Consider the following 27,589-nt stretch of genomic DNA (forward strand, 5'->3'; position numbering starts at 1 on the left):
TTGAGTTATATGGTGTCTGTCCGCAGTCTAACCTTTTTATCCTCTGCATCCCTGGATATATCTCGCTGTATATAATTCCTAGTTAACCATTTTTGTTCATATTTTCATGTCTGCTGTTTATCTAGTTTTCTTGATATCTGTTTTGTGCTACTTTGTATTCCAGTTATATTGTGTAATTTGTTTTGTTGACTGTATGTCCCCTACTTGTACAGTATCTGTTTATTTTGCTGGCCATGACACCCCTGCACTTTACATAGGAATGGTCTGGCACCCAGTTGTTATCCGCTATTAGAGCGGTTGAGCAAGTAGACAGGGAAAGATGTTTAGGGTCAGCTTAGAGCTCACTCTCCCCTGCTCAACGTGCTGTGATGTTTCATGACGCTCAATCATGACAGTCAGCTTATACAATTTATTTAAAATATGTACTTAAAACCCCATGTTAGTTTATTACATTTTGATGAGAAGTACAAGATCAATGTAGAAAATGTAGATGTGCACTTATGTCTTTTATTCTAAATTTGTGGTACATAACTCAAACAGTCCAGACACTCAGGGACAAATAACAACTTATATTATAGAGCAGTGGTTTTTAAAATGTGGCCTTCCAGCTGATGCAAAACTGCAACTCCCAGCTTGCCTGGACAGCCACTGGCTGTCGGGGCTTGCTGGGAGTTGTAAATTTACAACATCTGCGGGGCCACAGTTTTAAGACCACTGCCCTAGAGAGATAATTAGGCTATTTAGGACAACAAAGCCAAACTATTAACATTTCAGGCATTAATATACAAAATAAAATAAAAAGTACAAACACAAATTATGAAAAATCTATTCTAAAAACAAAATGGAGAAAACCATGGAGGAAATCAAAACTTGCACCTTTTTTTGATTAGAGATTGGAATTTAAACTTTTCACTTTAGTAGCAAGTAGACTGGGCACTGAGATACTGTATACTTCAGGATGGTTAAAAAAGAATACCATTTTCAAATGGCCAAGCCAAAGATCTGACCTTAATCCAATGTAAATGCTGTTGAAGGACATGCAGCAAGCAGTTCATGAGAGGAAACCCACCAACATAACAGAGTTGAAGCTGTAATATGTGATGCCCCAATGACTGATAGCAGGCTTGATGAGTAAACAGGTGTGGTCGACAGTAAAGGTTATACACAGGGAAATCAGCAGGGTGCAGCAGAGTCAAGCCAAGGCAGGGTTCAGATAACAGGCACAGGTCAGTCACAGATACAGTAGATCAGAACAGAACACATTTGCTTAGTAGACAAAACTAAATTATTGCTTAGGCCCTACAGAAACTACTCATATAGGTGGTGCATGTCAGGGATTGGAGGAGAGCAGAAATTGGGTGTGCATGGACCCATGAAATGACAGCCAGTGCAGCCCTGAGCCGTCTACGGGATGTGCCAGAAATGGTCTCTGCCTGTGAAAATACAGAAGAGGATGCCTGCATCAGGATGGGGAACTTAGTGTACAGCTCAGCCAAAAAAAAAGCAGTGTGACACCCTGCAAGCTGGCAGCTGCCAACCACTAGCATTACATTTTATACAGAGGAATGGGCTCAGATGATATGCTCTCCTAATATATAATTCCTGGGAACATTTACCGGTAGACTAGTTATTGCTGCACAAGGGGGTCATACCAGATTCTGAAAGCAAAGGTGCACATACTTTTGCCCCTCACAGATATTGGATTATTTTTCTCAGTGGATAAATGACCAAGTGTAAAACATTTTATTCTTTTGTTTGATTTGGTTCTCTTTATCTACTTTTTTTGACTTTTAAAATCCAAAATAGATAAAAAATCCAAAATAGTTTTAGGTCAACTATTTTAGCAAAAATTCTGAAGGGTTCACAGTTCACACACTTTCTACCACCACTGTAAATAGAGGAGACATGAAGGACTCATACTTCACAGAAAGGCAGGAGTTAATAATACATATCCTGTAGGTAACACTGTAGTATGTGCACAAGGTGACTGGATTTATTACACATAACAGAGTTCAGGAGACAGATCAAAGACAGAGTAGGCTAAAGAAAAAAGAGAGAGCGCTCTATAGCGTAATATCGCAGGTGTGGGGTCCAAGAATAAGATAGGAATTGCCCTTACCAAATGCGGTTGTGTAAGCTCACACACAACAGTGGTCAGCGTGAGTGAGTGGTAGATCCAGTCTGCAGCCTTCCCATCCGAGCAAGACAATGGCAGGAGGAGACTTCTGAGGGTGGTGGGATTCAACGGCGCTGACTGGAAGCAGACAAGTCAAGTAGGTAGAAAGATGGCTTTATTAAAACAATGCAATGCATTTCACCGCAGGTGCGGCTTCATCAGGCATGCCTGATGAAGCAGCACCTGCGGTGAAAAGCGTTGCATTGTTTTAATAAAGCCATCTTCCTACCTACTTGACGAGTCTGCTTCCAGTCAGCGCCGTTGAATCCCTCCACCCTCAGAAGTCTCCTCCTGCAAAGACAGAGCAGGACATGTGTTTCTAGTAAAAAATAAATAAATTAATGAATTACTTCCAAAGATGTCATGTTTATTGCACCTCTGAATTCATCATTCACATGTTTGTTTTATGTTTTCATTTAATCTAATTAGATTAATTTTGGTAAAGTGAAAGCTGAGCTGTGATTGGTTGATGTGGGAAAATCACTCCGGTTTTACTCTCACATAGTTTGATTTCTGATATATTTTTTTTTCATAAGGACAACTAATAAGGCTTTGTTTTCTGTTGTTACTATTGTAAAAATGGCAAAATAGAGCAAGTCAATCCCTATAATTAAATCGAACATAATTAACAAACTTTGTCCTTCGCTCTAACTGCTTTACTAATATATTCTAATGTTTAAATGGAATCTGGCCTATATTATGCTCAGAGCTGCAGACATGGGCAGACAGCTGATATGGAGTTAAAGCAAATTATATACTGTATTTCTCTTAGCTGATGGCTGTTTGCATATAGTTGTTTAACCATGTTTTCCTTCCTATCTCAAGCACTATAGAACCAGTGCTGAGCTGCAATATGCATGCCCCCTCCCTCCTCCACCCCTCTCTGCCTTGTTTAATTGATGTACAGGGCTCAGTTCTGGAAGTCACGCCATATCCACCAATCATTCAAGACAGAGATGACCAGGAAAAGTAGGAATTGTGCATGTTGCAGTTAAGCACCACCTCTATGGCTCTTGAGCTTAGAAGGTGACATGTTTTTATAACTATACAAACTGCTATCAGTTACGAAACATGTATCATTTGTTTTATCTCCCTATGATCTGTTTTCCCATGTCTGCAGCTCTAAGCATGATATAGAGCTGATAGATTCCCCTTAAGTTATGTGTGTAAATCCTCTTTATATCATGGCTAATTACTAAAAGGGAAAAAAATAAGTAAAATTGACATGGAAAAAGACTACAGAATATTAAACTTAACTGAAGAAAACAGTATCGACTAAGTGAATATAAGACAAATAACATGAAAGAATGCATCAATAGAAGCATAGATACACATGATGAGAACATCGTTCTAAAACTGTGCAATCACTAGTCATATCATGCATAAAATGGTAAGTGCAGTTTTTTCCAACATGGTGCAAGGAAGACATAGTAGCACCTTATCGAGTTCAAAAGCTGGCAACTGAAATAATGCAGTGAAAATTCTCAAAAAGACCACACGCGATGGGTTCCCCCGTTTCTTGCACGTACGCAAATATTTATTTGGCCATATTAGAAAACAAAATGGTATTTTCTGAGTCCAACCCATAAATTACTAAAATTAAAAAATACTTACGCTATGTGGATGATATCTTCATAGTGTGGGATGGAGATGAAACAACCTTCCAGGAATTCGTTAAGTACATGAACGAACAGAACCAACAAAATATGTATTTTACGTATCAGTTTGGAGGTGCTTCACTAGATTTCCTGGACGTTAAAATTTGGATAGAGGACAACCTAATAAAAACTACAGGATATCGGAAGGATATCATGCAGAATTCATTACTACATTACAATAGCTCCCATCCCAAACACGTCCACAATAGCATTCCATACAGCCAGTTCATGCGACTTAAGAGAATTAATTCAGAAAACACAGGATACCAAGTACAGGCAGAAGAGTTAAAACAAAGACTAAAAGAACGAAATTATCCGATACAAATTATAGAGAGGGCCTATGAAAAGGTAGAGATTAAAAACAGACAAGAAATCAGGAAAAAAAAGCAAAAAAATAAGATGCAGCGTTTTGTCTTTGCGTTCCATAACTCACCTATGAATAGACTCATTAGCCAAGCTATCAAAAAAAACTAGTATATACTCGAAGCTGATCCCGACCTAGAAAAAATAGCAAAAAATCGTCCCATTATTACCTATAAACGCAGGTAGATATATTAAAAAATTAGCCGCTAGGCAAAATAAACAGGATGCTACAACATGGCTACACAAAACGGCTCCTAATGGTAATTATCTATGTAAAAACTGTAGCTATTGTAAATATAATCTAGGACAACGGGAGTTTTCACTAGGTGGAATTAAAATTACCATAAGGCAGTTTATTTCATGCCGCAGTACACATGTGGTTTATTGCCTCATGTGTTCTTGCGGTCTTTACTATATAGGAAAAACTAAAAGACAGTTGAACCAACGAATTAGAGAACATCTATATAGTTTAAAAACTGGAAAAGGGGCCCCCAAATTCATCTCACATATGAGAGACGTCCACAAAAATGACCTTACTACCGTAAAGTTTGCAGGTATCGAAAGGGTGTTAATACAGGGACAGGGGATAGATCGCGATAATATACTTATGTGAAAAGAAATTGATTGGATAAGCCGACTCAATGCTTTAGGCGCAATGGGTCTGAATGACCGACATGATCTATCCCCTTACCTGTGACAGGTTTGATTGATACTTTTTAACTGGGTGATCACATTGTATTTGGTGTAACACTTACGTATATGTTCCTTTTCCCATTGTCTGTTCGTACCTAATGGCTCCACCCCCGAGAGGGGTGGGATGCATAAGATACGGACTCACCTGGGCTCACTAGGACCGGAAGAAGCGTCACTGGACGCGAAATAGGATCCATCGTCTCGAGCTCCCCCCGCCACGTCTAGCCCTCCCTGTACATCGTTCCCGTTGTTATGTGTCAGCTGTATGCCAACCTGCACCATTAAACAAGTTTCTACAGAAGTGGTGAGTTGCTACGTGTTACTTCTTTTTCCTGCTACATCTTTGAGAAGACTAGCCCTTTATCAAGGATATTCTCTTTTGGAAGACCATAGCTCTTGAAGACAATTTTTCAATGCAACTGGTGGTTGTCTTAAAGATTATGGAAAGGGGCTAAACAGTACCAATGAAAACGATCAAAATATGTCTAGAACAAAGAAAGATTCTGCACCAACACAGAAGGGGATTCTTTACTGTAAATGCAGTGAAACCATAATTCTCTCAGCAGGAGGAAGTTGTGAGGTTGAGTGTAACAATATTACAAGTAATACAATATGCACCAAATTACTGAAGGTAGGTAATTGATCTAGAGATTTATTATGATGGTTGTTTTTTCCCTAAATTAACTGGAGGGACTTTTTTCAGGTGTGAAAGCTGCAAACTATATCCATACAGATGTTATAAAAATTATCAGCACAGATTTTTGAACCATTTTTTGGTAAAAAAAAATAAATAAATAAAATAAGCAGACACATATTATTTCTGTTTATTTCACTTGACCTGAAGGATCAAAAGAGAGAGACTCTTTTTTTCATTTTTTTTTTAACTTTTCTTGTTGCAAGCATAAACTGCACAAAGGTCACTCGCTGCAAGCAAACCATTGCATTTTCAATTAAATGGAGCCTGGATTGGTTAAGTTCATTTCTGGTATCAAAGAAAGTAATATGAAACAAAATATCCACTTAAGACTAGGGCTACACAGCATCCGCATGATCATAATGGATTTTTTTGTGACTGTGGGGGTGAGGCTACTTGTGGATCGCAACATGACTCCATTCACGTACATGACTAGAGATGTTGCACAAACCATCAGCGCCTCAGCATTCAGAAGAATTGCCACGCCCCCTCCCGTAGACTTGCATTAAGAGGGCGTGGCCGTGATATCACAACCCCCACACCCAGTGATCGGAACAAAACACTGGGGCAGTGGAGTACCCCTTTAGGTTTATAGCCCTTAAAAATTCTTGAAGTTGACAGTGGACTTAACTTGTCAAACTAATTGACAAAATGTGTCATGCCAATAGATCTTATTCATGTGCTAAGTAGCACTTCGCACAGTCACTTCTGAGGCCCCACCAAAAAAAGATAAGGCAATAGTGTTCTGCATGCTCTGTATATTCCTCTGCCAACCAGGCAATGGTCATAATAGAAGATCTCTGACCTATGCACATACATGGTCTACCCTATACTCCACTTTTACCATTTGCTTCCACAGCATTTTACACTTGTATTATCTTCCTTTGCACACAAGACACCTTCGTGCCACAAAACTGCAGCTCAAACTCATAGAGGACCTGTGGACACCTCAAACAGTTAGGGTACATCATAACATCTTAGGGTGCCCTGAGTCTAGCAGTGTTTATACTTTATTACCTTTTACTTTATTCTTTCATTTTCCTGTTTGTAATTTATATAAAGTATGTGTCTTATTTATTTATTTTCTTTAAACCTTAAAGGGATACTCTAGTGGAAATCCTTTTTTTTTTTTTTAAATCAACTGGTGCCAGAAGGATTAAGATTTTTAAACAGAAGTAATTTACAAATCTGTAAAATTTTTTGGCACCAGTTGATTTAATTATTTTTTTTCCAGGGGAGTACCCCTTTAATAAAACTCCTTAAAGAAAACAGATATGTAAAAACTAATTCTTCTTTCTAATCTGATTTTATTTTCTTATGATATATTTGGTTTATTTTCTAAAATCATTATTGTAGCAGCTATATTGCCATATCTGCCAATCTGCTCTGTTAAACAGCCACATAGATAAGGGTAATTGCTGTCTGGAGATGTCATTGACTTCTATGGATGAGGGTTCTGAGTATGTTCTGTGACATGTAGAGATCAGTGTGCAGCATGGGGAGGAGTGAGTTGAATCCATCACCTATTGTGAATGATGGATCATATCTACAGTTTAGAGTTTTTATAATAGAGACATCACAGTATCTTTCATTGTAATCCTGACTGTGATGAATGAGAGGACTGAAGAAAAGTAAGATGTCAGCATATTGTGATGCTTAGTGGCCAGTGTGAATTCTTTTTAAAATATAGATAACTTACAAATTAATAAAAAATTAATAAAATTGAGTAAAGAATATGCTTACCATATACTCCTCAACAATGAAATTGCAACACCTAGAAGAACAAGCTGTAAGGTTATACAAATCAATAAAGTAGAAGGTATCGCTAAGATCTGTGACATGTTTGAGGGGCTTTAATGGTAGAAGAGCCAGACTAAAAGCAAATTTGTTCATCCACATTAAACCTTAGAATTTAGTCAATGCAGTATGATTGTACAATGTCTCCTGTCTGTTGACATGCCAGTTATGACCACTTGTCGCAAACTGATGGGGGCAGAATCCTTAAAGGGTTACTCCGCTCCCCAGGGTCCGCAAAATTCCATCACACACCGGAATCTTGAGTTCCTGGACGCTGTGTGCGGGCTTCCGTGTTCAGGCCTGCCCCCTCGTGACATCGCGGCCTGCCCCATCAATGAAAGTCTATGGGAAGGGGGCGCAACGGCCGTCACGCCCCCTCCCATAGACTTGCATTGAGGGGGCGGGGCGGGACATCACATGACGGGGCGTGGCGTAACGAGGGGGCGGGCGTGAACACGGAAACCCACACACAGCATTCAGGAACTCAATGTTCCGGACGCTGGGGAGCAGAGTAACCCTTTAAACTGAGAATCCTTGGTTTATTTTCATTGCTACGCACATAGGCCAAGATGTCAGCGCTGTTCAGTGTTGTATGACTTAGTGGTTGGGAGACCAACAACAAACTGGAACAAAATGACAAGAGGTGCACAGATGTTAACCTCTGCATGTATGGATTGGCACATACTGATCTAGTCTGTACTGCAAGGGAAATTGGACTTCACATACCAACCCTAGGGCATTGAACAGTGTCTACACAAACCATAAGAAGGTGCCGGCACAGCATTGGATTTTGAGCCAGATGTCCAGCTACAGATATTCCATTGAGAACTCCACAACTATTAAAGTCTATAATGGTGACGAGCAAGATGGCAATGGAGGCAGGAATGGAGGTGTAACCCTTCAGTGATGAGTCCCGCTTTTATCTTGGATTCAGTGATAGCTGTAACATTTTATGGAGACCATGTGGACAATACCATAAAGACACTGTCACATGGAAACATCATAACAATCCTACTCTGGGCGATTCAGGTACATTAACAGCTTGACGTTACATTAACATAGTTGTGGAACCAGAGATACAGCCATTTTATTTAAGTGTCCCTGGAGCCGATTTTCAACATGACACATGCCTGGCCACATGTTGCCGGTGCTACTATGAGCAGCCTGTATGGCCTAAATAAGGTACTATGGCCTGCAGCATCTCCAGACTTGTCTCACATTTAGCACATCTAGGAAGTCATTGTTTAGAAATTGTAATGGGAGCTGTAAACAGCAGATTGATAGCATGCCAAGGTGTATAGGTGTGTATTTCTGAGCCTGGCCCTCATACTCGATACTGAATAAATCAAGATGTGTTAAATATTTTTTATTTCCATTTTTCTATAATTTGCATATCATAAACATGTCTATTGATCCTGCAATCTCCATAATTCCACAATTTTTCCTTCTTGGTGCTGCAATTTCTATGTTAAGGAGCATAAAAAGTGTACTTAAAGGGGTATTCCAGGAAAAAAAACTTTTTTTTATATATCAACTGGCTCCAGAAAGTTAAACAGATTTGTAAATGACTTCTATTTAAAAAAATCTTAATCCTTCCAGTAGTTATCAGCTGATGAAGTTGAGTTGTTCTTTTCTGTCTGGCAACAGTGCTCTCTGCTGACATCTCTGCTTGTCTCGGGAACTGCACAGAGTAGACGAGGTTTTCTATGGGGATTTGTTTCTACTCTGGACAGTTCCCGAGACACGTGTCATCAGAGAACACTTAGACTGAAAAGGACAACTCAGCTTCAGCAGCTCATAAGTACTGAAAGGATTTAGATTTTTTTTAATAGAAGTCATTTACAAATTTTTTAACTTTCTGGAGACAGTTGATATATAAAAAAAAGTGTTTTCCTGGATAACCCCTTTAAGCTATTTATTTTCTGAATATACTTTGTCCACAAAATTTCTGCAGTGTTCCTCATTTGCTACTATATTCTGCTGGGGTTTTACCCGCAAAGATCCGCAGGTATTATACTCAATATTTCCCCCTTGTGTGAGTTTACCCATAAGGCGATCCCTGTGGAGAAATCATTTACCTGAAGTTATTGTTGTTATTTAGTGTCATGTAGATACTGATAATTAAATACTGACCTGACATTTCATGTCCACTGTGCTATTTATTTAGATGGAAATTCTTTGCACTGTTTATTTCTAAATGCTATACAGCCATTGGTCTCTGAGGACAGAAACTGTGAATCATTAGCATAAATGGTTTAATTGCTACAGTCCAAGTCACCCTGAACGCTTGACATTAGTGTTAAAGGGAATTACCAGTGTTCCTCTAACATGACATTATTAGAATGATATTGTATGAGTAATTCATTTCAGTACACATTTGCTTAGATTGCTAGCTCATGTCCACAGATAGCATTTCCTCTCTATTATTCCTGGATACCCAGCTTGTAAAGTTTTTAGCATGCTTTTTTGAGCTCCACTATTAAGAAAATATAAATGAAAATTGCATGATTTTGCATAGTTGTTGCATTGGAGGTCAAGAGCTGTTTTGTGCTGTCCGCAGCTTGAAGACCACTGCGGCCTTCTTCATCATCCAGACCCCCTTTTAGTTTTGTACTCACCTCCCCTCGGTGGGAAGGAAGGGTGAGCTGGTCCGGGCCATCTATGCTGCAGGGACCTTCCGGTGGGGAGGGTTAGTCGTTCTGGGCTGTCCATTTTCACCGGGAGGCCACAAGACGGTCCCTGCAGCATAGAGGGGAGGTGAGTAGAAAACTAAAGGGAGGTCTGAATGATGACGAAGGCCGAAGTATTCTTCAACCTGCGGACCTCCAGATGTTGCAAAACTACAACTCCCAGCATGCCCGGACAGCCGATGGCTGTCTGAGCATGCTGGGAAATGTAGTTTTGCAACATCTGGAAGTCCGCAGGTTGAAGACCATTGATGAAGGGATTGACAGGCGGTGATGATGAAGGGGGGGGGATGATGACAGGGGTGATGATGACGGGAGTCTGGATGATGACAGGGGGGGATGATGACAGGGTAATGATGACAGGCGGTGATGATGAAGGAGGGTGATGATGACGGGGGTGATGATGACAGGGGTGATAGCGACAGGGTGATGATGACAATGGTGTTAATGACGGGGGTCTGGATGATGACAGGGGGGTGATGACATGGGGGGATGATGTATTTCCCACCCTAGGCTTAAAGTCGAGTCAATAACTTTTCCTGGGTTTTTGGGGTGAAATTAGGGGCCTCGGCTTATATTCGGGTCGGCTTATACTCGAGTATATACGGTAACTGATGCTGTAGCATGGCAAGTAAACAGGGTCTAAATGCTGGCATATGTTTTAGGCAGAGTCTCGAGATATTTAATTAGTTCCATTGTTTGAGAACTATATTAACCAAAAAGCTTCTGGGTGCAGAAAAAATGAAGAAAAAAAAAAAAGCCATGCTCACTTGTCTCAAAACTGCAGTCCATGCTATTCTCTGCTTCATCTTGTTTCTGTCTTGTTTCTTGTTTCTTTCTTTCTTGTTGGAAAAGGTGTATCACTTTAAATTTCCCTTGCTGCATGCAGAGTTTGTGGTTGCCGTGGTTACACCCTATACTATCATTTGTTCTGTTTCTTTAACCAATTAAATGCCTTGTGTGACATCACCTTGCTAGCTCTGCCTATTTAAGCCTGCAGTGTTCTACTAGGCCTTGCTTGTAAAAAGAGTTTGTCTCTGTAGTTAGCGTTTACCTGCATCTGCATCTTATTCTGTTTAGCTGGTTTTGTGACTTCAGCTCTGTATTTGGTTTACCCTCTAATACATTTGCTGTCCTCTTGGCTCTCTGATTCAGCTGATTACTTTATCTCCCAAGTAGTATTGTATTTAATGCGTGTTTACCTATTGTGTATTGACTGTTTTTCCCTGACCTTACTGTGTTGCTGTACTTTGTTATTTTGACCTGTGAAGACCCTGCACTGTTTAAGAGTAGGGGTTTTCGCCATTTAGGGCAATTAAACAATAGCCAGGGTTCTGGGTAGAACTAGAGAGAACTACATACTCTGAGTGGGTGACTGTTACTAGTTGTGTACCATAGGGGTCAATTTTGAGTCCTATCCTTTTTAATATATTTATTAATGACCTTGTAGAGCGGTTGAATAGTAAAGCTCTGTAAAGTGATTAACACAATAGGGGACAGTGCACTGTTACAAATGGATCTAGATAGGTTGGAGGATTGGGCTGGGAAGTGGCAGATGAGATTCAACACTGACAAATCTTAGGTTATGCACATGGGGAGGAAAAATCCAGCCTGGGATCGTCTTGCTGCGGCGGTAGCAACCAGGTCGTATCCACCGGTAACGGCTCAACCTCTCTGACTGCTGAGACAGGCGCGGTACAAAAGGACAAGGCAAGAGCAAGGTCGGACAGGTCAGGGCAGGCAGCAAGGATTGTAGTCAGGGGCAACAGCAGAAGATCTGGAACACAGGCTTGGGACATACACAAAACGCTTTCTCTGGCACAAGGCAACAAGATCCGGCAATGCTGGGAAGGGGAAGTGAGGTTATATGAGCAGGGAGCAGGTGGAAGCTAATTAGACTGATTGGGCCAGGCACCAATCATTGGTGCACTGGCCCTTTAAATTTTAGAGAGCTGGCGCACGCGCGCCCTAGAGAGCGGAGCCGCGCGTGCCAGAACGTGACAGCCGGGGACCGGGACAGGTAAGTGGCTTGGGATGCGATTCGCGAGCGGGCGCGTCCCGCTATGCGAATCGCATCCCTAACGTCAGTGTCAGTGCAGCGCTCCCGGTCAGCGGGTCTGACCGGGGCGCTGCAGAGAGAAGAACGCCGCGAGCGATCCGGGGAGGAGCAGGGACCCGGAGCGCTCGGCGTAACAGTACCCCCCCCCCCTTAGGTCTCCCCCTCTTTTTGTCTCCTTGTCCCTTCAAATGAGACGAGAACTCTTGAGTTTCCTTCCGGAAAAAAGAGAAGTCCTGGGAAGCTACATCAGCGGCAGGCAATCCAGAAGAAGTTGGAATGGGGAGGGGGGGCAGAGGGTGAAGCTTGTCACGGGGCAGAGTGTTACCAGGAAGGGGGCTATGAGGAGCAGATGTGAGGCATTGTTTTCTGGAGAGTAATAACATTAGAGGTTATGGATAATTAATTTATAGGAACAGAACATTGATCCAGGGATTTATTCTGATGCTTTTGATTTTCCTGAAATGCCCACTCAGTCAATCAGTGGTAGCCAGGGCGGGACTGGCCATTGGGCACACCAGGTATTTGCCCAGTGGGCTGGACCATGCCCCCAGCTGGCCACTGCAGGTGATGTGTCGCATTATAACATATCACTAACACATCAGGGCTGCCGCGAAGCTTTGTTCAGAGTCTGATAACGCCAAGAGCCATCGGCTCCTTGCCTCGTCAATCACTCTTGTGGCCACCTGCAGTGTTTCTAGGTGGCCGCAGAGCGTCTCTTCCTCTACTCTCTGGAACATCGGAGGGAGTGGCCGCAGTGACAGAGGCATCTGCGTTTATCTCTCACAGTTTGCTAAGGTCTGTACATTACCACACTGGAGCAGTTGTAAGGTTGTCTTTTTTTACACTTTTTTTTAAATCTTTGTGCACAGCTCCCCCTGGGCGGTGTTTTAGGCTTAGACTGGGAATCGGACAGATGGGCTACCTACCTATGGGGGGTGTTGGAGGGGTTACATGCAGACCGATCTGCTACTTAATACCTCTTGGGGGAGTCTGCTTGATACAGGGGGCTACTTACTTCCCACAAGGGGGGGGGTACTGTATACAGGTTGAGCTGCTGTATACAGAAGACTACTATATACAGTGGGGCTACTTTCTACATACGGGGTGGGGGCTACTGTTTGCAGGGGGAGCTGCTATATACAAAAGGGGGCTGCTAATACTACATATAGGGGGCTGCTAATACTGCAGATAGGGGGGCTGCTAATTCTACTTACTGGGGGTTGATAATGCTACGTAAAGGGGAGGCTGCTAATATAGTGGCTCTGCTAATTCTACATACAAGGGGCTGCTAATGCGTACAAGGGGCCTGCTAATACTATGTACTGGGAGGGCTGCTAATACTCTGTACAGGGAGGGTTGCTAATACAATCTACAAGGGGACTGCTAATACTACCTAAAAGGGGGCTGCTAAAACTATGTACCAGGGAGGCTGCTGATATTACGTACATGGAAGGCTGCTAACACTACGTACAGGGACCTGCTAATGCTACATACAGGGGGGCAGCTAAAACTATGTAGGGGGGCTACTAGTATTACGTATAAGGGGGGCTGCAAATATTCTCACTGCCTGCCAGAGGTTGTGTGGTTTCACAGGATAGTATGGCTATACTGGCCTGGGTGAGTCGTAGGTCTTCTCAGGAGAAGGATGAAGAGTCTAACAAAATGAAGATAAGCCACCTGTCAGTGGATTCCTCATCTACAGTCACGTGACATGGTGGAAATGTCCATCCTAGATGCTCTGTTTCCTCATTTCTGTCTTTGCTTCCCTCTCCTAGCCACTAGCACTAGCCAGGAGGAGGAGTTGTGTCACGGTCAGCCTTAGAAGCGTGTTGCTGAGATGGCAGAGGCGGATGCAGTGGCCGAACATAGCACCAGTGGGACTGATGGTGGTAGGCGTTGTGGTGATACTCAAAGACATCATGGTGGATGTGCTGAGAGGGAACAAGGAGCCCACGATCACTCATCAGAAGTTCTTACTGAGAGGAGTGGTGGGGATGATGTAGAGGGGTTTAAAGGGGTACTCCGGTGAATTGTTTATTTATTTATTTTTTTTAAAACAACTGGTGCCAGAAAGTTACAGATTTGTAAATCACTTCTATTTAAAAATCTTAAAGGGGTACTCTGCTCCCCAGCTTTCGGAACATTTAGGCCCCCCTTCCCGTAGACTTGCATTGAGGGGACGGGGCATGACGTGATGGGGCGGGGAGTGAAATCATGCACCCAGCGTTTGGAACTAAATATCTGGACGCTGGGGAGCAGAGTACCCCTTTAATCCTTCCAGAACTTATCAGCTGCTGTATGCTCCAAAGGAAGTTCTTTTCTTTTTGAATTTATTTTCTGTCTGACCACAGTGCTCTCTGCTGACACCTCTGTCCATGTCAAGAACTGTCCAGAGTAGGAGCAAATCCCCATAGCAAACCTCTTCTGCTCTGGACAGTTCCTGACACAGACAGAGGTGTCAGCAGAGAGCACTGTGGTCAGGCAGAAAGGAAATTAAAAAAGGAAATAACTTCCTGTGGAGCATGCAACAGCTGATAAGTACTGGAAGGATTACGATTTTTAAATAGAAGTAATTTCAAAATCTGTTTAACTTTCTGGCACCAGTTGATTAAAAAAAAAAAGTTTTCCAGCAGAGTACCCCTTTAACCCCTTAAGGACCGGAGGTTTTTCCGTCTTTGCATTTTCGTTTTTTGCTCCTTGCCTTTAAAAAATCATAACTCTTTCAAATTTACACCTAAAAATCCATATGATGGCTTATTTTTTGCGCCACCAATTCTACTTTGTAATGACGTCAGTCATTTTGCCCAAAAATCTATGGTGAAGCGGGAAAAAAAATCATTGTGCGACAAAATTGAAAAAAAAAACGCTGTTTTGTAACTTTTGGGGGCTTCCGTTTCTACGTAGTACATTTTTCGGTAAAAATGACACCTGATATGTATTCTGTAGGTCCATACGATTAAAATGATATCCTACTTATATAGGTTTGATTTTGTCGGACTTCTGGAAAAAATCATAACTACATGCAGGAAAATTAATACGTTTAAAATTGTCATCTTCTGACCCCTATAACTTTTTTATTTTTCCATGTATGGGGCGGTATGAGGGCTCATTTTTTGCGCCGTGATCTGAGGTTTTTAACGGTACCATTTTTGCATTGATAGGACTTATTGATCACTTTTTATTCATTTTTAAATGATATAAAAAGTGACCAAAAATGCACTATTTTGGACTTTGGAATTTTTTTGCGCGCACGCCATTGACCGAGCGATATAATTAATGATATATTTTTATAATTCGGACATTTCCGCACGCGATGATACCACATATGTTTATTTTTATTTTTATTTACACTGTGTTTTTTTTTTTATTGGAAAAGGGGGGTGATTCAAACTTTTAATAGGGGAGGAGTTAAATGATATTTATTCACTTTTTTTTTTCACTTTTTTTTTGCAGTGTTATAGGTCCCATAGGGACCTATAACACTGCACACACTGATCTTCTATGTTGATCACTGGTTTCTCATAAGAAACCAGTGATCAACGATTCTGCCGCATGACTGCTCATGCCTGGATCTCAGGCACTGAGCAGTCATTCGGCGATCGGACAGCGAGGAGGCAGGAAGGGGCCCTCCCGCTGTCCTGTCAGCTGTTCGGGATGCCGCGATTAGCCGCGGCTATCCCGAACAGCCCGACTGAGCTAGCCGGGAACTTTCACTTTCACTTTTAGCCGCGCGGCTCAGCTCTGAGCGCGCGGCTAAAGGGTTAATAGCGCGCGGCGCCGCGATCGGCGCTGCGCGCTATTAGAGGCGGGTCCCGGCTTCACTATGACGCCGGGCCCGCCATGATATGACGCGGGGTTACTGTGTAACCCCGCGTTATATCAGAAGAGCAGGACCAAGGACGTACCGGTACGTCCTTGGTCCTTAAGGGGTTAAGGATAAAGATGTCAGCAAACCTGTTGGTCAGAGCAGCTCAGGAGCAGGTGATGGTAACACTGGTGCTGGATCTGCAGGCTTGAGAAAGAAATGTTCTAGAACAAGAGCAACAAGTCGGGTGGTGGTGTACCTAGCTCTTTACAGTATCCTACCGTGTAGAAAGTCTTTACTATCTTGTCAAATGCAGAAAACCAGGCACAGTGCCGTATCTGCAGAAAGAAAGTAAGGCATAGCCAGTGTCTAGCTGTAGGAATTAGGCCTCTACATCAGCATATAGGGAGGTATCACAAGGTCTGGCTACAAGTATCCCCAGTCCACCAATGCCTGCTGTCTGGTAGCTACAGCTAACACTACCTTACAACTGCCTGCTGTCCGCTGGCTACAGCTACCACTAGTCCCCGCTATGCACAATCATGTGGTGCAAAGGGTGGGCCACTCCATGCAGTTGTCGGTGTTCAGCACAGAGCATGCAGTGCAAAATTTGACAAACTTCGATTCTTGAAATTCCTGCTGTATGCAAGTGACCACCATCCTCTATAGGCTGGCCTCACTCTTACTGCTGATTCTTTGAGCAAGGCCTGGGCGTAATTTTTTTTATAAAATCAATTTTTGAACCCCCAACTGTATGCAGGCTACTACTAAGCCCTGTAGTCCGACCACACCCTTACTGCTGCTACTTCCAGCCATGGCTTAAAGGGGTACTCCGGTGGAAAACATTTTTTTTTTAAATCATCTGGTGCCAGAAAGTTAAACAGATTTGTAAATGACTTCTAGTAAAAAATCTTTACCCTTCCAGTACTTATTAGCAGCTGTATGCTATAGAGAAAATTATTTTCTTTTTGAATTTCTTTTTTGCCTTGTACACGGTGCTCTCTGCTGACACCTCTGTCCGTGTAAGGAACTGTCCAGAGCAGCATAGGTTTTCTATGGGGATTTTCTCCTGCTCTGGACAGTTACGGGCATCAGGTGTCAGCGGAGAGCACTGTGGACAAGACAAAAAAGAAATTCAAAAAGAAAATAATTTCCTCTGTAGCATAGAGCTGCTAATGAGTACTGGAAGGGTAAATATTTTTTAATAGAAGTCATATACAAATCTGTTAAACTTTCTGGCACCAGTTGATTTAAAATTTTTTTTCCACCAGAGTACCCCTTTAAAAACCCACACAAACACTGGGGAACATACAAACTCAATTCAAATGCTGTCCTTGGTGGGATTGTAACCTAGGACCCCAGCACGGCAAGAAAACAGTGCTAACCACTGAGCCACCATTTTAAACCTTCAAAATTTAAGAACAACATTTTTTGGGGGATAAATGTAAAAAATCTATTCAGTTTGAAAGGTGAAAAAACAACACTTCTTTACTGCCAAATGGAGAATTTTGTACAATTTTTTTTTCATGTTACAAAAGCGTTTTCTTCATTGTCTTGAGTTTTTTCACTATGTTGAGATACCATCACCAATCCTGTTGCTACTCCCAAAAAGGGATAATTTTTGGCACTCTTGAAAAAAAGCCATTGCGTCTTCTGATACCTCCGTGTGCATTTTGTGTACGTACCAACAACCAGAGATACTTTATGCCACTTTATTTTATTGTGAATAAGCCTAAAAATCCATGACCGGATGGGTTACCGCATGTCACCATAGCTGAGCCTTAAAACCACTTTAAAACGATTTGAATACATTCCTAGCAGTGTCATATAGGGCTTTAGAGCTTTTAGGCAGTGTTATAAATGTATTTAGGGGCTTATTTCATTGCCGGTTCACGTGAAACCGAGCCAAACCGAACCAGCAATTTCGGAAAAGTTCGGCAAGCCTGGTGGGTCCAATTTTTTTTTAAAGTTTGCTCATCTCTATATGTAAATAAATAAACCTTATATTCACTGTTTTGTATATCTTAGCAAAATGAGTATGCTGCTGTGTTTTACTTAGGTCTTGTGAGCCAGATGTTTAATTGCAGAACATGCCGTATGTGAACTGACTTATGTATGATAATTTGATTGGCAGCTATCTGTCTTATCATCCACAAGAAATTAATGTGGAACAAGTCACATTTGTCTGACTTTACGTTTGCTATATTGCACATTGCAACACTTTTCAGTTATGTTGTGTAGTCTACAGTTTTATTATTATGTCAGATGTGTTATTATGTTCTGATGATGTCACATCGTTTGTTTAGGAGCTCAGACTGAATTCATGTCTTTGACTTTTTATTATTCTTGTCCACCACTTATTTTTGGGCAAGTACTTACAGTTTGTATATACATAAAGATAATAATTCTTTATTTATATAATGCACACAGATTCTGCAGAGCTGTACACTTCATTTGGTCCTTGTCCCCTTTGGGACTCACAAACTAAATTCACATATCAGTATGTTTCGGAGAGTGTCGGAGGAAACTGGAGTACCCGAAGGAAATCCACGCAAACATGGGAGAACATAAAGACTCCTTGCAGTTCACTGTGCTTGCCACATATGTTTACAAATATTTTCAATACAGACTAAATTGCAATTATTTGCATCTCATTTCTTAGATACATAGATTGTATATTTGTGAGAACTGTAGATAAATGTGGCTTTGGTGCGATATCTCAAACCTCAATTGTTATGTTGTTTGGTACATAGTGGCACAGATTTATCAAAATGTGTGAGAGAAAAACTGGATATATTTGTATTATATGGCTGTTTTTTGTAGGTTGTATGTACACTGTCAGACATGACATGTAGGTCATATGTGGACTGGCATAGTGTTGATTGGATTGACATAGAGCTGACTGCAGAGAAGATTAAGTTGTCAGGCAAAGGTGATTCCCTGCTCTACTTTTAATAATAAAAAACCTAATAAGAGTCTTAATAATAAGACTCCAGCTGTTACTAAACTACTACTCCCAGCATGCCCAGACAGCCAAAGGCTGTCAGTGCATGCTGGGAGTTGTAGTTTAGCAACAATTGGAGGCTCCCTGTTTGGGAAGACAATGCATTATACAATTTTTTGTGTATTTGTTTTCTCATTCCAGATACGTGTATTCTGTGGTTTACGGCAGGTGTGTTGAATTATGGCGATGATCTGCATTTTTTTTTGTTTTAATAAAATGGCTAATGGGCTGAGGGGGAGTATTTTTTTTTTTTACTAAAATCATTTTTCCAATGTGTTGTGTTTCTTTTTATTTACTTTACAGGCTTAGTAGTGGAAGCCATCTTATAGATAGAGTCCATTATTAAGCCAGGGCTAAGCATTAGCCCCCAAAACTGCTAGCGCTAACCCTCAATTATTACCTCCGGATCCCACCATCACACGGTTTCCTGGAAGGTGCGTTACTAGGCGATAAAAAGCTGAGGTTATTTAGGGGGGGCAGTAACTATTAACATCACCCACCCTAGTAACATCAGGCTGTTGCTGCTTGGTTGGTATCTGACTAAGATTGTCCAAATTTTTTTTTTTGAAAAAAAAAAAAAAGTGTAGTTCCCCCTAATTTCATTCTCAGCTAAATACCAACCAAGCAGAAATTGCCTGCCATTACCAGGGTGGGCGAGGACCATTGTTACTGGCCCTGCCCAGCCTAAATAATGTCAGCCTGTTACCACCTAGGCCTAGAAACACCATTTTTGATGCTTCAGGCCTGTTGGTATCGGCTCTTCCTGGTACACCTATGGTGGTGGGTACCGGGGTAATTGGGGGTTAGCACTAACTGTTTTGGAGGCTAATGCTAAGCCCCGGCTGAGGAATGGATTCCATCTATATGACAGCTTCCACTACTAAGCCTGCAATTTTTAATAAAAAATAAACAAAACATGACACATGGCAAAATTCTTTTATTTAAAAAATCCACTCCTTCACAAAGCCCTTGTTAGTTTTTTTAGTAGAAGAAAAAAAATGCTGGTCATCGCCTTAATCCAACAAATCTGTCATAATACACGGATCTGAAACAAGAAGAAAAAAAAACAGGAAAAATGGGTTAGTACAATCTTTTCCAATGTGTTGTGTTTCTTTTTATTTACTTTACAGGCTTAGTAGTGGAAGCCATCTTATAGATAGAGTCCATTATTAAGCCAGGGCTAAGCATTAGCCCCCAAAACTGCTAGCGCTAACCCTCAATTATTACCTCCGGATCCCACCATCACACGGTTTCCTGGAAGGTGCGTTACTAGGCGATAAAAAGCTGAGGTTATTTAGGGGGGGCAGTAACTATTAACATCACCCACCCTAGTAACATCAGGCTGTTGCTGCTTGGTTGGTATCTGACTAAGATTGTCCAAATTTTTTTTTTTGAAAAAAAAAAAAAAGTGTAGTTCCCCCTAATTTCATTCTCAGCTAAATACCAACCAAGCAGAAATTGCCTGCCATTACCAGGGTGGGCGAGGACCATTGTTACTGGCCCTGCCCAGCCTAAATAATGTCAGCCTGTTACCACCTAGGCCTAGAAACACCATTTTTGATGCTTCAGGCCTGTTGGTATCGGCTCTTCCTGGTACACCTATGGTGGTGGGTACCGGGGTAATTGGGGGTTAGCACTAACTGTTTTGGAGGCTAATGCTAAGCCCCGGCTGAGGAATGGATTCCATCTATATGACAGCTTCCACTACTAAGCCTGCAATTTTTAATAAAAAATAAACAAAACATGACACATGGCAAAATTCTTTTATTTAAAAAATCCACTCCTTCACAAAGCCCTTGTTAGTTTTTTTAGTAGAAGAAAAAAAATGCTGGTCATCGCCTTAATCCAACAAATCTGTCATAATACACGGATCTGAAACAAGAAGAAAAAAAAACAGGAAAAATGGGTTAGTACATGCATAATGCATTGCCTTCCCAAACAGGGAGCCTCCAATTGTTGCAAAGCTACAACTCCCAGCATGCCCTGACTGTCTGGGCATGCTGGGAGTTGTAGTTTAGCAACAACTGGAGTCTCTCTGTTTTGGAAGACATTGCCAGAAGGGTCTGTTCACATTATGCAAATGTACAATATGAACAGAGCCTGCCTTACCACTTACTACTCCTGGCTCCCGTCTGTAGCTCTGCTAATGATGTCATCACAAGGGGGCAGAGCTACATGTATCAGCCGGAGCACCAGGATGGGGTAAGTGGATGGCTTCTGTATACAGTATATACAGCCTGTATATTGCTGTATATACTGTATAGCCCCAAAGGGTTAACCAGCATTGATCTGAAGTCCTGGTTAACCCTTTCCTTGCTGGGCTGGCAAATAGCACTCAGCTCAGCAAGAGGTTAAGTGAACCAGCAATATGTATACTGTATACACATCCCCGGCTCACTGTACGTTGTTGCCTAGCAGTAGATATACAACGTATATCTACTGCTCAGCATTATTTTTGCTCCCGGCTGTACACCTGAGGCACAGCTGAAGTCCCGATCTCTGTAGGGACATCTCCCAGGGCAGCAATATGCTGCGCTGTAAGCTGTATGGCTGTGAAGGGAAGCTAAAACAATGGTGTTTTTGCTTAAAACAATGCCATAGTCTCAGCAAGATGCAATTTTAGATTGCAGAAAAACGCCGGGGACAGGGGAAAAAAACCAAAAATCCAAAAATGCAAAGTGGGTTTGGCGTTTTGGTTTCCCTATTCACCCCCTGCCCAAAAAAACCCCCAAAAAAACAAGTTGAATTCTAGCCTTAGAAAGCAGCTTGCATTGTAGTATACCGTGTATACATTCAAGCTATAGATGCCAAAGGGTAGAAATGTTTTTATGAAAATCAGTTGCAAATCTGTCTTAGTTGTAAAAGTATATGCATATATAAATTGAAAAAAAAATTGTTCCAACCAATCTGTAACCTTTAGCCAATTTGTATTTAAAAAGTAAATGGTTTACACCTAAAACAATTAGAACTTATGTATAATAAGTTCTATAATAATATAATTATCTTAGGGTACATTCACATGTACCGTATCTGCTGCATATTTGCTGCTGTAGATTTCATGGTGGTTAATCAATACAAATAAATAATTGTAGACAACATCAATTCAGCAGAAAAATCCACAGCCGATACAGTACATGTGAATTTTCCCCTAACATAATGAATTTATTGTCAAAAACCTTCAATACATTATTAGGGCATTTTGTAAACTACTTGTTTTGTTTTTTTAAGATATAACCAGTATGTTCCAGCAAACCATACATAGCGATTTTCATTTCCATTTATCTGATTTGCATGAGACAGTAATTATTAGGTAAGAAGCCCAATTTAATTAATAAACTAAGACATAATATATTTACCATGCTGTTTTAGGGAGATATCGAAATGGATACAATGCTGGATATCATTAAGACTATAGCTTGTCTTGGCTTGGCTACTTTTCATTTTCTCATTTTCGGTATTTTTTCAGTTAGTATCATGGTAATTGACAATTGGAATAGTAAAAGAGTAAAAATCTAAAAAGTTTTGACATATATTTACATAGTGACCATTAGGGTCTGGACGCCAAGACCCCCACAAATAGGCAATACAAAGGGCTGGAAGTGCTCACTGTAACATTTTCATTTCTGATTGTCTCTCCTCAGAAACCAAAGCAAGTCATCTATGGAATTATAGAAAGTCTCTGTATGAAATGATTTATTCTTTTTTTTTTCTCTTTCTCTCTCTTTGTCTAGTGGGAATGGGGGGGGGGGGGTAATTTTATTGGTTCCTCATGTATATTGTATGGAATTATGGAATCTTGTGTGAACATTGCAATTCTAACCTTTTCTAAGTAAGTGTGTTGATTCCATATAATGCTGTTTATTTAATGCAGTATTGTTTGTAAAATTTTACAAATACAAAAAAAAAAAAGATAAGGCAGCCAGGAGGTCTTTTCTCAGTCTCATCTATGGATATATCTGTCATCAGGAAGGAGAGGCACAGACAATGGCTCGCAAGCCCGATGGCAGTTTTAGCTGGTGACTGCTGGCAACTGGGTTCCTGGCAGGCACCTGACCTTGTAGCTGTTAGCAGTTGTCAGCAAGCACTGCAGTGTGAAGGAATCTATTAAAAGAAATAAACAGTTGTGGGTCATGTCTACTTATCTAATGAGTCCTAAAGCTAATGACACAGCTTACAAGGAAACCTTAGGCTTCCACAAGAGCACAACTGAAATGGATGATCTGTGCACTTTTAATAATAATAATAATAATAATAATAATAATAATAATAATATATATATATATATATATATATATATATATATATATAAATATATATATATACGGTATATATATCAATTGGCCCTCATTTACTATTGCAAACCTGACATGTTTTGTCGGGTTGTGTGACAGGTTCTGGCGCATTGCGTCAGAAATTCTGTCTGCGCCAGAATTTGCACCAGAATTGAAAAAACCCCGACTAACTCTCCATTTTATTAAGAAAACTGAAAAAGGGGCGTGACTGTTAGGGAAAGGGGGCGTGGTCACAGAAACGGGGCATGTTCCTGACATTTTCCACTGAAAATGTTGTGGATTTCAGCTGAGGAAAACCCTACAGATCAGAGCAAGTGTAAAAAAAAAAAAAAGCAAAATGTAAGGAAACCTTAGTAAATACAGCGGAAAAATAATTGTAGGAAAGTAACACCTTAACAATGCAGGACGTATATTTACGTCCCGCGCAGGCTCCTGCGATATTACAATAATATAACGATAAAGATAAGGTGTCATTTTTACCGAAAAATGCACTGCGTAGAAACGGAAGCCCCCAAAATGATGGAATCTTGTGTGAACATTGAAATTCTAACCTTTTCTAAGTAATTGTGTTGATTCCATATAATGCTGTTTATTTAATGCAATATTGTTTGTAAAATTTTATAAATACAAATAAAAAAACAAAACAAAAAAAATAAAGATAAGGCAGCCAGGAGGTCCGTTCTCAGTCTCATCTATGGATATATCTGTCATCAGGAAGGAGAGGCACAGACAATGGCTCGCAAGCCCGATGGCAGTTTTAGCTGGTGACTGCTGGCAACTGGGTTCCTGGCAGGCACCTGACCTTGTAGCTGTTAGCAGTTGTCAGCAAGCACTGCAGTGTGAAGGAATCTATTAAAAGAAATAAACAGTTGTGGGTCATGTCTACTTATCTAATGAGTCCTAAAGCTAATGACACAGCTTACAAGGAAACCTTAGGCTTCCACAAGAGCACAACTGAAATGGATGATCTGTGCACTTTTAATAATAATAATAATAATAATATATATATATATATATATATATAAATATATATATACGGTATATATATCAATTGGCCCTCATTTACTATTGCAAACCTGACATGTTTTGTCGGGTTGTATGACAGGTTCTGGCGCATTGCGTCAGAAATTCTGTCTGCGCCAGAATTTGCACCAGAATTGAAAAAACCCCGACTAACTCTCCATTTTATTAAGAAACCTGAAAAAGGGGCGTGGCTGTTAGGGAAAGGGGGCGTGGTCACAGAAACGGGGCATGTTCCTGACATTTTCCACTGAAAATGTGGTGGATTTCAGCTGAGGAAAACCCTACAGATCAGAGCAAGTGTAAAAAAAAAAAAAAGCAAAATGTAAGGAAACCTTAGTAAATACAGCGGAAAAATAATTGTAGGAAAGTAACACCTTAACAATGCAGGACGTATATTTACGTCCCGAGCAGGCTCCTGCGATATTACGATAATATAACGATAAAGATAAGGTGTCATTTTTACCGAAAAATGCACTGCGTAGAAACGGAAGCCCCCAAAATGATGGAATCTTGTGTGAACATTGAAATTCTAACCTTTTCTAAGTAATTGTGTTGATTCCATATAATGCTGTTTATTTAATGCAATATTGTTTGTAAAATTTTATAAATACAAATAAAAAAAAAAATAAAAAAAAAAGATAAGGCAGCCAGGAGGTCCGTTCTCAGTCTCATCTATGGATATATCTGTCATCAGGAAGGAGAGGCACAGACAATGGCTCGCAAGCCCGATGGCAGTTTTAGCTGGTGACTGCTGGCAACTGGGTTCCTGGCAGGCACCTGACCTTGTAGCTGTTAGCAGTTGTCAGCAAGCACTGCAGTGTGAAGGAATCTATTAAAAGAAATAAACAGTTGTGGGTCATGTCTACTTATCTAATGAGTCCTAAAGCTAATGTCACAGCTTTTAAGGAAACCCTAGGCTTCCACAAGAACACAACTGAATTGCATGATCTGTGCACTTTTAATAATAATAATAATAATAATAATAATAATAACATATATATATATATATATATATATATATATCTCAATTGGCCCTCATTTACTATTGCAAACCTGACATATTTTGTCGGGTTGTGTGCCAGAATTGCACCAGAATTGCACCAGAATTTGCACCAGAATTGAAAAAACCCCGACTAACTCTCCATTTTATTAAGAAAACTGAAAAGGGGGCGTGACTGTCAGGAAAAGGGGGCGTGGTCAAAGAAAAGTGGCATATTCCTGACATTTACCACTGAAAATGTGGTGGATTTCAGCTGAGGAAAACCCTACAGATCAGAGCAAGTGTAAAAAAAAGCAAAATGTAGGGAAAGCGGAAAATGTAGGGAAACCTTAGTAAATACTGCAGAATTTTTTTTTTAGGGAAGTAACACCTTAACGACACAGGACCTATATTTACATCCTGCGCAGGCTCCCGCAATATAACGATAATATAACGATAAAGATAAGGTGTCATTTTTACCGAAAAATGCACTGCGTAGAAACGGAAGCCCCCAAAATGTACAAAATAAAATAGAAAGAAAAACAAGGTGCGCTCCTAGTGTAGGCGTTTAAACAGAGCTTCTATGTGCGCAAAAAACATTGTGAGCTTACCAGATAGTGTTGTGCTAAAAGCATGTAGACTCGCAATGGCAAAGGAGGTCAGCAGCCACGGGTCCTGTCCAGAAGCCTTTCCAATCGTTTATAATGATGCAGAGATGTGGATAAGATCCAGAAAGTATGATATCCCAGACTGCGCTTCTCCTCCCAGGAAAGATGCAATGCAGCAATCCACAGAAAATATAGGTTTATTGCAAGTTTCAAGCCCGCGCTGGGCTCTTCGTCAGGCATAATGTTAGACATTGTATAATACATGGTTTAAAAAGCCCGGGAGCAGAACTACAACTGGGTCAAAGGTCATCAAATGTTATATAAGATACTTTACATTTTTAGAACAACAAGAAATAATGGTTATAAAATGATTTGTACAAAACCACACGCTTAAAATAAACATACAGGATATAAAATATATAATATAATGTGGTGTAGTTATTCCTCTGCAGCGCTGGTACTCCAGCCAGCGGCCCACTCTCACAGTGACTGAATGAATGGAAACCATAGTGAGGCTGATAAACAAACAGTAGTAAGGCTGCACACTCTCACAGTGACTAAATGAATGGAAACCAAAGTGAGGGACTGTGCTGTACAATCTTACTACTGTTTGTTTATCAGCCCCAATTTTTTCTGTGCACATTGAAGCTCTGTTTAAACGCCTATACTAGGAGCTCACCTTGTTTTTCTTTCTTTCTTGTTTTTTATTTTATTCAGTTTATTCTGGTACCATCAGCACCGGAGGGATCTGAGGTGCACCAAGGTTGTTGCATCTAGTGCGGGTTCCTGACCTGAGGAATTATGGAATATTATCGAAATCGCCTCACCCAGCGGTATGAACTAATTAATCAGCTTATGGCTGATCCTTCAGTGACAACTCAAGTGACCGAGCACAGTAAAAATGTTGTTCGGAGTATTAGTGAGGAGGACCTTAGAAACATGACTGATGTATTTAAAGCACTTGAGGATCACCTGAGAAATGAGATGCAACATCAGGTGAACATTAGGTTTTTGAACATTTATCTCAAAGAAAAGATCATACCCAGGGGTCTGAGGATACCCTTTGGGTCTACATTTAAGAATGACAGTATTTACATAAAAAATGGTATGATTTGATTGATTCTTGTTCTTTCAAAATGTTGTTGTTTGTCTGTAAAAAACGTGATGTTTTATGTCATTTTCTGAATGAGAAAATGAATGGTGTTTTAGAACAACTCAACCAATACAACTCATCCAGAATATCACAAAATTAACAATAATATTAATAACCGCCTGAAGAAAACTGAGAAGGAACTTATCAAGAAAAAGGCCTCTAAATTATTAAGAGACCACCTGGATTACCTAACAGGCAACCTATGGGCATGGAATAATTAGAGGAAAGAATACAAAAAGGAAGATACCCAACAGGAACAACAACATCCACGGAACCACATCCAGGACAATAATACCAATAATGGCAAGCAATATTTTAATAGCGAATACAAACCAGGGACCCACAGAAACAGGTATGGGGCCGTTAAAGGGACACCTAGTGCATCCACTGTCAAATGCAACAAAAAAGACACATCCACAAACCCTGAGACAAGGACCCCTGTTCCACCAATTCTTAAGTAGGGAGAGAATGATAAACCACTAAACCCTGGGACACTGGTTAGACCCAATAGGAACCCTGTGAAAACCACACAGCCGAGCACGCCCAGCTCTCTATTTCTGCAAGCCAGCCGGAGCCTGTCAAATAAATATAAAAAATG

General features: G+C 40.7%; 1 pseudogene; it reads left to right on the plus strand.

The window, feature by feature from the left end:
- The window catches only part of LOC130355540 (zinc finger MYM-type protein 1-like), a 74,764-nt pseudogene extending 48,174 nt beyond the window's left edge, over nucleotides 1-26,590 (plus strand).
- Nucleotides 26,591-27,589: the final 999 nt, after the last annotated feature.

The sequence above is a fragment of the Hyla sarda genome, chromosome 1, assembly GCF_029499605.1.
Source record: "Hyla sarda isolate aHylSar1 chromosome 1, aHylSar1.hap1, whole genome shotgun sequence".
In the NCBI taxonomy this organism is placed as follows: Eukaryota; Metazoa; Chordata; class Amphibia; order Anura; family Hylidae; genus Hyla; species Hyla sarda.